Source organism: Microtus pennsylvanicus, chromosome 7 (assembly GCF_037038515.1).
Source record: "Microtus pennsylvanicus isolate mMicPen1 chromosome 7, mMicPen1.hap1, whole genome shotgun sequence".
Taxonomy (NCBI): Eukaryota; Metazoa; Chordata; class Mammalia; order Rodentia; family Cricetidae; genus Microtus; species Microtus pennsylvanicus.
Window position 1 is genome coordinate 72,629,965 of NC_134585.1, and position 8,337 is coordinate 72,638,301.

Below are 8,337 nucleotides of genomic sequence, written 5' to 3' on the forward strand. Positions count from 1 at the left end.
TAGGGCTGGCTATTGCACGTGGGCCTATAGGGCTATCCACTGGAGTGTAGAGTCACCTACCTGGGACCCACAACCCTGAAGAAAACTGGCATTGCATCCCAGTGGCTGTTACCTGCCAAGAGCTCCTGAGGTTAGGTGTTTATAAATGTCCTGTGTTAACCAGGAAGTGAGATAAAATGAAGCTTATTCTTGTTAATGTGGATTCTGACTTTTGAAATTATAAATATTATGTGAACCTGACCATCAACTTCATAGACATCCTCCATTCCCATTATTTTTCTTCACATAGTAGTTTTCTATTTTTCCTTTCCCATACAAGGCCTTGTTTGTATTTGAAGTGAGAACTAGTCAGGAGGATAAAGAAAAGCTATTGGAACAATGGATGGGTTGATGAATAATAACCCATATCCTCTAATTTAAACCACAATTAAATCAGACCTGAGATTTTATTGGTCTTTCATATTTTCTGCAACATATGGCTTCAAATCATTTTAAATTACTAGGTATCTATGGCCTTGCATGGTTTCTGGTTCCTAATAATTCTTGCCCATATAAACAGGTTAACTCTCTCATAGCCATCAGAGGGAAATGTATTATCATAGGATCATTCAATCAGATTGAGATCTGGGAAATCATTTTAGTATTCACAAGTTGATCAACATTTCAAAACCATAGTTTCATCTCTATCGCTTGAGTTTCCTAATCTCAAGTATAGAATAAGCAATGAGGTTTCTTTGTTGTTTTTTTTTTCAAAAGATTAACTTGCAAAGCATAAAAAGGGAAGTGTCCTCTTCACTCTTTGCATGTTGTTTATTTTTAAACAGAATCTCATTATGTAGTTCAGGCTAGCCTGGAAATTAACAACCCACTACCTCAGTCACCTACGTGTCATCGTGTCTGCATCTCTTTCATTTGCTACATCTTGATTTCCCAATCTCTTGCTTTTTTCCTAACACGTTTAAAGATCTTGCTGGTAGGTAAGTAGTGAAAAAAGGTGAAAGGTGAGTGACCATCTGCATGTCTCTGGAGAAGCAACTAGTGATTAGATTTCGGGAGACACAGGCGATGTCTTTCAGCCTCTTGGTAGATAAGCACTCCACCCACATTGCTCTATTCTACTTATGTAGTTTAATGAAGAGATGTGATAACAGCAGCAGATGGGAGAGATGTGTTTATAAACAATACACGTGTGTTTTCTGAGTCAATGCAAAGAACTCCAGGCCTCCACAACGAGCTTAATGTCACACTGACAGCTGAGGGTGGAAATATAAACACTACTAAACCCCTTCATATATATATATATACAAACACTGCTGAAGAACTCTGAGATTAGAAGTCAGTATAAGAAAGGAAATAAATAATGCAAACTGGGCACGCTCACTTTCTGCCTTCCCTTAAGGGTAGCTTGGCTTGGCATTATCTCTACAGACATTTTCTGTAGTGTGAGTCCAAAAACATTGAACTGTCGAGCACATAAGATAGTAAAAGTAGCAATGCTTATTTCTATGCAAGTATTCCATTTCCTGTTGACAATGTCAAGCTAAATATTTAATTGATATAATTAAACATGTTCAGGTATTTTTACATCACAGTTTGTGGGTTTAAAATGAGAATGTATTGATTAAAATAAGGCTCAGAAATAAATATTCTTCTAACCCTACCATACTGTCTATCACCCTTGATTAACAATTTTTAAGTTGGCCTGATGACTGTAAACACAGAAATACTAAGAATTTTAAACCTAGATATTAATGAGAGCTCATGGGTGAGCCATGCGGGAAATAGATATTGAGCTCTTGTCCCCAAAGATATAACTGAAATGAGGAAAACCAGTTTCACCTTCTACTTCTTCTTTCCACAATCTTCCTGGGTTTTGAAGAGTGAAAGCAAGTTCATACTTTGCACTATACCAGTCAAATCCAAAGCCAGTCTGACATTCCTAATTAATGACAGAATTTTTGACTTCTTGGTATAAAGATTTGTCATTATTATTGTCTAGGAAAGAACTTTTGATATTTCAGAACTGTATCTATTCTAAACAGTGAGGATGGCTTTCTGGCTCCTGGGAGACTGATACCGGCTATAACTGTAAGAAAAGCTGCCCTCCATACTGCCACATGGGCCTTTCTAGACTTCTTGATAAGAGGGCAGATGCTGATTTAACTCACAGGTACAGGTCACACCCCAGGCAATTTACCTATGCTCTGAGCACTGTTGAATTTCTCATTGCAGGCTATTGGCACCCAACCTTGGAATCTGAAGGATGGATAAGCATTAGAAGTTTTAGTAGACTCCTCTCTCTAAGCTCTACTTACTCTCCTAGCAGTAACAATCTCGCTGCAGCAGAGACATATTCCCCTCTCCTCCATGTCTCAGATAGGAACCATTATATTCTCATGTCAATTTTTCTGAAGAACAAAAATCAGACAAAGAAGAATCACCCATGATTTATGAGGTTCTGGGAACCAGTGAGAGATCAGGAAGGATGAGGGAAAGCTATGCTTAGCTTATATTCTTCCAGTCATTGATACATTAGCAGTGGAGATATAGTGTTAGAAGATAATGGAGAAAGAGGGTACCACTGGACAGGTAAGGTCATTTCCACATCTCATGCTTACATTGCACAGAAGAGAATGAAGCTGGGAACTTGGAGGAAGTGGGTGAGTACTGTTGTGAAGACAATGTCTTTGCATTGGAAAAGAGTACACAGCAGTCAAGGGCCATATGGCAATGAAAAGCTTTATTTAATAAATCCATTTGTGCATTTAACTTTTATTGAATATGGCTATGTAGATACAAAGAATGTTATCAGGGCTATGAGAGTACAAACATGAAGTGTGACTCGCTTCACTCTGGAGTTATTCCTCACCTAGGGAGGGGGAGCAATGATAATCATAGTTATGTCTGGGTACCTATGTGATGTATGTTGTACTAACTAGTTTACACTTTTCAGTTAGTATTACTTTGCAGTCATTGAGCTAGTGGAATCATGGTTGCCATATCATAGACTTCTGTGTGTGAGGGAGTTGCTACCTTCTGTTTGGCAGAACAGTTGTTATACAAAGAGTGGATGTCTATTTCTGACACAAAAAGGAAAAAGGCCAAAATTCCTGTAATAACTTAAAGATATGGCCTTACTATTCAGAAAGGCTGGTGTTGATACTTCTTAAAGTTGTGTTTGTTTCTATTGTATTTAAATCTGAAGACACTCCTATTCTCTTTGACTTCTCTGTCGTTAGAGGTAATTTAGCACACATTTGAAAATAAGATCTTCCGCAGATAAAACTTTGGGTGTTTTCTAGCATTTTAGTCATGTGAATCGATGTTCAGGTGTGAGCCATAATTTTGTATTACAAGAAGGAACTCTGCGCCCGTGTGTCTTTGTTCTTACTAGGCACCAGTTCCTACACTCAGTGACTGTGTATAAAATGCTGGATATGATAGACTATGTCGTTAAGATCTGTAAAAACTATGAGGGAGAAAGGAAAATCAAATAATACTTTCACGGTGACCTGGGAGAGGATTGGAAGGGAAGGGAAAGGCAGGGAGGGGAGCAGTGTGAAATTTAGAGCTCAATAAAAATCAATAAAAAAAGAAAGTTAGGAATTAGTGAAATAGAATGGGTTGATATAACAGGATAAACAGAAAAGAAAGCAGAGACTTAAAACTGACAATTGATTTCTTATAGCCCTTCATCTAGGAGTTGGGCCTTGTGAAATTTTCCTCCATTCATATAGATATGTCAACTGTATTGTCAACATCCATATATTGTTTATGCTACTATATTGTTGAGATTTCATGGGTGCAGCTTTCCTGTCATGTCTAGAAGAAACTTTCTAGGAGCAAACCTCCTAGTCCTGTGGCTCTTACAAACTTTCTACCTTGGCCTCTGTGATCTTTTTCCCCCCTGAGCCTTACAAGCAGGGGGTTCTAATTTTGTAGCATCTGCAATCAACTCCTGGATTTCTTCTATATCTAGCAGTTCTCTTTGAATTTTGATATTCTCAGTGGAATCAAGACCTTTTGTTATAGTCAAGGTATGTTGCGACATTGCATTCTTAGCCATCTCTAGTACTGAGTTAATTGTAGCATCTTAATCTGTGGAATCTAGAAGACCTAAAATGGAGACACTGTGTTCTTCTGCATCTCTTTCATGGTAAGACAATGTGGTGATTTAAACAAGATTGGCTCCCAAAGGCTCATATATTTAAGTGGAACTGTTTGAGAAGGATTAAAAGGTTTGGGAAGTGTGGGCTTGTTGGAATAGATGTGGCTGTGAATGGAGGAAGTACATTGCTGAGTATACGTTTTGAGTTTTGAAAATTGCAAGCCTGTCCCAGTGTTTCTGCTAGATGCCTGCACATCAGGATGTAAAGCTCTTACCTGCTGATCCAGTGCCATGTCGGTCTGCACATCAGGATGTAAAGCTCTTACCTGCTGATTCAGTGCCATGTCTGTCTGCTTCTTTCTGTGAGAATCGCGGACTAAACCCCTGGAACTGTAACCATGCCTCCAGTTGAATCTTTTCTTTTGTGAGTTCCCTTGGTCACTGTAGCATGATTTCTAATTGGTCTTACTAATAAAAACCTGGAGTCAGATATTAAGGGGTGAAAGCTGAAAGATCAGAGAAATGGAACAGTCAACCATTAGTTCTTACCTCTATAAAATCCTCAGACTGAATGGGTTCTCCTATCTCTACAAATCCTCATTTTAAAAGCTCCCTTTACAAACCTCAGGCTGAATCCTGAGCTCCTGTCTCCTCCCACCTTACAGTTCTCTTTCTTCTCAGCCATATCACTTCCCATCTCCACTGCCCTAGTGCTGGAATTAAAGGTGTGAATCACCTCTGCTTGGCTCTGTTTCTCTTTTAGACTAATTCAATCTTGTGTAGCTTAGGGTGGTCTTGAACTCAGAGAGATCAATCTGCCTCTGTCTCCTGAGTGCTGGGATTAAAGATATGTGCCACCACTTCCTGGCCTCTATGGTTAACTAGTGTGGCTAACTCCATACTCTGATCTTCAAGCAAGCTTTATTTGTTAAAGCACAAATGAAATCTCACCACACCTCACAGCAATAGAACAGTGACTGAAATAGTTAACACAGAAAGCAAAATACAAAGCATACAGCTACTCTCATTGTATTTTAAGTATTATTTAAAAATCTGAATTAATTTATTATTTTAAGTAGACCCGAAGTCGCTGAGTATAGTCCAAACATTTCTGAAGTAAAGGGAAATATGTTTGCTACATGAAAGCCAAAACTATAGAATATCCCCTGTATTTTTTGTGACATTTATTTCAGGCCAATTTTATTTATTTATTTATGTATTTTTATTATTATTTATTTATTAAAGATTTCTGTCTCCTCCCCGCCACTGCCTCCCATTTCTCTCCCCCTCCCCCAACCAACTCCCCCTCTCTCATCAGCCCAAAGAGCAGTTAGGGTTCCCTGCCCTGTGGGGAGTCCAAGGACCTCCCACCTCCTTCTAGGTCTAGTAGAGTGAACAACCAAACTGCCTAGGCTCCCACAAAGCCAGTACGTGCAGTAGGATCAAAACCCAGTGAAAGGAACAGTACACTCTGGCCCTGGCCCGTGTGGGGATCGAACCTGTGACCTTGGCGTTATCAGCACCACGCTCTAACCAACTGAGCTAACTGGCCAGTTACTCAGCCAAATTTAAAATTAACTTGTTGCCACCATAAAGCAAAACATTACACATTTTATCTTTTTATTTATCATTTATATATCTAATAAGTATTATCTATAATATCTATTATCTATAAATATATCCTGAATCACCTGTATCAATTATGTATCCTCTGTCTATCATCTATTGACTGTCTTCCTGAATTGATCATATCCATCTACCACAACCCTTCACTGGAAGGAATCAGTGTCATTTTATGAAAGGGGTGAGTCCCTATTTGGAGTGGGGGTTTTCTTGATAAATATTTTTGGAATGAAGATAAAAGCCATGCTTACTGATCATATATCAAAACGATCACTTACTTGATACTTGGGTTTTCTGTATGCACAGACAATCCTGGAATTCACAATGTAGCCCATTTTTGTCTCAAATTTACAGGAATTCTCTTGTCTTAGTCTCTTGAGTGCTAGGATTTCAAGCTTGCACTCTGCCATCTGAAGTTATAATCTAAAACTCTAAAACAGAGAACGTGTAACAGAAAATGACTTCACAGGTCTGCATTTGGGGTCCAAGTTTGATTCTCTCAACCAGCCGGTGGCTTTTACTGATCCGATTCAATAAAAAGTTTTCAGAATATTTTGGAAGTGTTTCCTGTTTTAGTGCTATGTGCTAGAAGAGCAAGCAAGTCTACTGCTTAAATGAGCCCTTCTCAGTGGAAAATACTGGAGTGTAAGTAGGCTCTACTTAATCTGGGTGTACCTTTCACTATTCTTCTTGTCGTACATTAGTCCAGATAGCTTTCGGTGTCTGAAAGTGGTCCTTTATATCATGGAGCATGCTGACATCTTTGCATTAATGACATCTGAGTCTCATGGTAACAAGCAGCCCACAGGATCCCCAAGTGGATTGAATAATATAGAAAGATCAAGTTCAGAGGAAAAAAGAAAAAGAAATGTCAAGATAACATGTCATATAAAGGTAGAGAGTTCAGGAGGCTAAAGTTGCATAAAAATCAAAGCAAGCAGATAAAAATCAGCTCAACCTGAAAATTATTCATCTAATACCAGGGTTATCTGGCCATGTGTATGAAATGGTCACACTGCTGAAGTGATACAAATCTTTAGATTTGGATCAAGGAGGTTGTCGATTATTACGAAAGTGAAAGACATATTTTTAGGCAAGTACTATTGAGTGAGCTGAAATGAAATGATGTGCTATAAAGGGATGATATAAATTTAACCAAGCAAGTAAATGAATAACCAAGGAAAAACCATCCACACTGCTTTATATATGTGGATTCTTACCATTGAAAAAAAATGTTTGTGTATTTAAGGTTAAGAGGGGTACAGACAGAGTAAAACAAAGCGCGCGCGTGCACACACACACACACACACACACTGAACAAACAAGAAAAATGAGATGGTATCTGTTGTCTTGAGAGTAGAATGAATTATTTGTTTGCGTATTCTCCAAAGAAGAGAAAGGTGGTGTTCTAGAAAATACATTCATTTTCCTTAGGGGAAAGCAAGATGTTAAAAGGCTTTACCATCACACTAGAGCAGATAATTAGGCAATTACGACTATTAAATTTGACAGAGCATTAGTTTAAATGTGTTATTCACTGGAATTCTAAAGAAAGTAACAAATAGCACCTTTTTAAAAATTTATCTATTTATTTTACAATCTGGCCTCAGTCTTTCTTCTGTCTCTCCCACTCCCACCCCCAATTCCTTCCTCTTCCACCAAATTAGTGAATACTTTTGAAAACTCATGGAGGACAGCATCTCACTGGAGGACTAAAGAGTGCTAATATATTCCTGTGTTCACGAGTCCCCGCCTCCCACCTCACCCACAAGGCTGTAGAAAGATTCCTCAGGAAAGCATGAAACTTCAGAAGTCTTTCTCCTGTTTGATATGCAATTACTGAAATGTTCATATAGCTATTGACCCACTAATCATCAAAGACCTTTGTCAAGAAGACAGTAAGTATCATTTCAGCACCTCCTACTTTGATTTATAGGTATTAAAACAGAAACAGAAGAAGTCACCTTGAAAGTGGGTGAAAAGACCAAGCCTAAGATTTAAGTGATGGACAATTAGAAAACATTCGGTAATATGTAATTTAGTGATGCTAGAGTCCACTCAGAGTACTGTCCTTATCACCTTGTTAGAAGGGTTTTAAATGGATTGCTGCTGCATTTTTAAATATAGCATGAAATATAGTGATGTTGAATAATAATTTAATGCAGTAATCACCCAGTGCTCATCGCTTGCTCCTCACAGTCTCCAAGAGTCTCTAGTCTCCCTGGACTGAGTTCCCATGTCTATGAATTATAGAGGCTGAGAATAAGGAGATCCTGAAGAAAAGAGTCATGTCCATGTTCATGGTACGAGACGTCCCAATATTATATCAGAAGATTATCTGTTGCTAAGTGTCATTGTTGGTAGAAGCATCAACATGAACCATTTTCTGAAATGGTAATGGAGAGCTATAGCCTAGATACAGTATAGCAGGTTAGGAGTACATGGATTTTAGCACAATCTAGTACCTTTTCTCTTTCAGACTCTGTGGTAACGATGGAGGGCTCTCAGACTAGATTGGGGCTTCATTCGGATGGAGTTCTATCTTATTTATCCATTTATTCCATCCCAAATGTTGATGCACTATGCTACTTAAACTAAAGTTTAAG

The 8,337-nt window shown here is 38.4% G+C and overlaps 1 non-coding gene across 1 annotated transcript; it reads right to left on the bottom strand.

Moving 5' to 3' along the window:
* Positions 1 to 5,586: 5,586 nt before the first annotated feature.
* Trnai-gau (transfer RNA isoleucine (anticodon GAU)) lies at positions 5,587 to 5,660 on the bottom strand. Its single transcript has one exon. It is a non-coding gene; the product is annotated as a tRNA-Ile (tRNA).
* Between the last annotated feature and the right edge of the window lie 2,677 nt (positions 5,661 to 8,337).